Source organism: Acipenser ruthenus, chromosome 1 (assembly GCF_902713425.1).
Source record: "Acipenser ruthenus chromosome 1, fAciRut3.2 maternal haplotype, whole genome shotgun sequence".
Taxonomy (NCBI): domain Eukaryota; kingdom Metazoa; phylum Chordata; class Actinopteri; order Acipenseriformes; family Acipenseridae; genus Acipenser; species Acipenser ruthenus.
In genome coordinates this window covers 8,228,358-8,231,462 of record NC_081189.1, presented here as the reverse complement: position 1 = coordinate 8,231,462, position 3,105 = coordinate 8,228,358, and positions in this window count along the sequence as shown.

Here is a 3,105-nt window from a genome sequence, read left to right as displayed (position 1 = left end):
ACATTGTAAGATAAAGGGCTCACCTCGTAAAAGCACTGTAATTGCAGCGCAGCCCAGTGCGGTTGGACTCTTATTTGTGCTGATCTTGTCGATAGTTGCTGATCTTGGCTGCAGACCCACAGGAAGCATGGCACCGGCCTGTGTGTTCCTTCAGACCCACAGGAAGCACCGCACCGGCCTGTGTGCTCCTTCAGACACACAGGAAGCACCGCACTGGCCTGTGTGTTCCTTCAGAGCCACAGGAAGCACCGCACTGGCCTGTGTGTTCCTTCAGACCCACAGGAAGCATGGCACTCGCCTGTGTGTTCCTTCAGAGCCACAGGAAACATGGCACCGGCCTGTGTGCTCCTTCAGAGCCACAGGAAACATCGCACCGGCCTGTGTGCTCCTTCAGAGCCACAGGAAGCACCGCACCAGCCTGTGTGTTCCTTCAGACCCAAAGGAAGCACCGCACCGGCCTGTGTGCTCCTTCAGACACACAGGAAGCACCGCACTGGCCTGTGTGCTCCTTCAGACTCACAGGAAGCACCGCACCAGCCTGTGTGCTCCTTCAGACACACAGGAAGCACCGCAGTGGCCTGTGTGCTCCTTCAGACTCACAGGAAGCACCGCACTGGCCTGTGTGCTCCTTCAGGGTTAGGGGGGCCGGGTCACCTCCTCACTCTTCATTGACCACGATTGCTCAGTCTGCACCAAGACGTTCCAGGCTGGGCCATTTCCTGCAGGATTCATGAGCTTTTTAACACCCGTTGTCTTTGGCTCGGTGGGTGAAAAGAGGCAGTTGGCTTGACAGTGGAAACAGAGGTTGTCCAGTGATCTTCAGTCCTCGTGATCAGTAAGTAGGTTGCAGTGGTGATGGGGCATTCAATTTGGGCATTTCAAATTGGGTAGAAAATAGTAAAAAAAAATATCAAAATAAATAAATAAGAACATTTTATGACAAAGGGATGGAATGACAAAATTTGAGCTTGTTTTGGAAGAATTATACCCCTAACTCATCAACAGCCTGCGATTTGGGCACCATATTATAGCTAACCTGAAATTACACATATTGTTAATATTACAATAGTGGGCATTGCAGCCAGAACAATAATATTCTATATATATATATATATATATATATATATATATATATATATATATATATATATATACAGAAAAACATGAGAAATGTTACGAAATAAAAACGGAACTAGTTGAACTTAAAAAGTACAGTAAGTAGCTTCATAAAGCCATTAAAAAAAATGTAATCACGAAGGGCTTGTTGTTGGTTGAGTCGACGCAGCTCTTCAGGTGGGGTGATACTGTATACTCCAAATGAACTAAAATAAGGGTAAACACAGTGGAGTTGTGTGTGTTGTCCAGCCTGAACCTCATTTTTTGGAATGTGTTTCTACAGTTTGAAACACCGCCCCCTTGTGGGGAGGATCCATATTGTTAACACGCTCTTCAAAATTGTAATGTGTCGCATCCAGTACTTATCATAACATGATGATATTGAAGTTTGTTTTTTACAGCTGCTGTCAGCATGCATTACATTGAGATTGCATGGTTCAGATTATATTTAAATTCCGATTAGTGAGCGTCTACAGGAATCTGCTTCTGTTATATAGTACATTGTGTTTGCTGTTTTGTGTAAATTTTGCTTGCAGCATGTGATCCTAAAATGTATACGATAATGTACAAAAAATGCTGTATTAACCAAAACATAATTTTGAGAAATAAAAAAGGGAGGCAACAGAAATTATGCAGTACATACAAGAGCTATCCACAAAAAACAATGATAACAAAAATCCAGAAATTAAATTGGGAACATCCAACACATTATTTTGTAAATCAACAAGAAATATGTTGTTGTTCACCTTTCTCACCTTCTGTTCATTTTGAACTGTTATTAAAAGGACTTAGGTTCCATGGTTTAATATAGCCTCAAAAGCTGGGTGCTTGTAAATTGGACTATTGTATGCAGGCATATACAAGATAAAAAAACAAAAACAAAAAATCCCAAAACAAAAAACCCAAAACATGGGCAGCAGTGTGGAGTAGTGGTTAGGGCTCTGGACTCGTGACTGGAGGGTTGTGGGTTCAATCCCAGGCGGGGGACGCTGCTGCTGTACCCTTGAGCAAGGTACGTTACCTAGATTGCTCCAATAAAAACCCAACTGTATAAATGGGTAATTATATGTAAAAATAATGGGATGACTTGTAACAAGTGTAAGTCGCCCTGGATAAGGGCGTCTACTAAGAAATAAATAGTAATATAGTTAGAAATTGTGGAACTGTTTATTTTGAGTTCCATTAAAAAGTATTTCATTGGTATTCAGTTATACATTTATTTCAGTTACGTGCTAATAAACAATCGAGGGATATGCAGTGGTGCTTATGATATATATATATATATATATATAAGGCAAAGGGTACCAATATTTCTGAATGAACTCCATTGACTTTCATAGAGTTGGAGTCATAATATTGGTACCCTCTGCCTTAATTCAGTTAATTCACCAGATTTTTAACTACCGCTTGGTAGACGAATGAGTGTTCAACACACTCACAAGAGGTATCATTGCCGTGCAAGTAAAGCGTATCAAACAATATTTATAACACTTAGTACATTGGGAAATAACATTGTTGCAAATAGAGGTTATGTAAACTTTTGACGCCAACAATTACAAAAAAGTATATAAAAATGTAATTTAAAAAATCTACTACATTTTATTCAAATATATTGATAACTATACAAAAAAACACTGTACTGTAAGTTATCCAACTTGACTTTGAATCTGAGAAAATTAAGTAACATTTTTTCATTTTTTCATTTCTAAGTTTTGCCCATGCAAATTATATATTTATATATATATATATATATATATATATATATACACAGACACACACACACACACACACACACACACACACACACACACACATATATATATATATATATATATATATATATATATATATATATATATATATATAAATCTGAACAGGATATGGCCTTCGTTATTTGATTTACCTTTTTTCCGTTTAAAAACAGGAGATAAACCCTCGCGATGCATTTGCCTATACTGCCTATATATATATATATTACGTGCTGTTGTA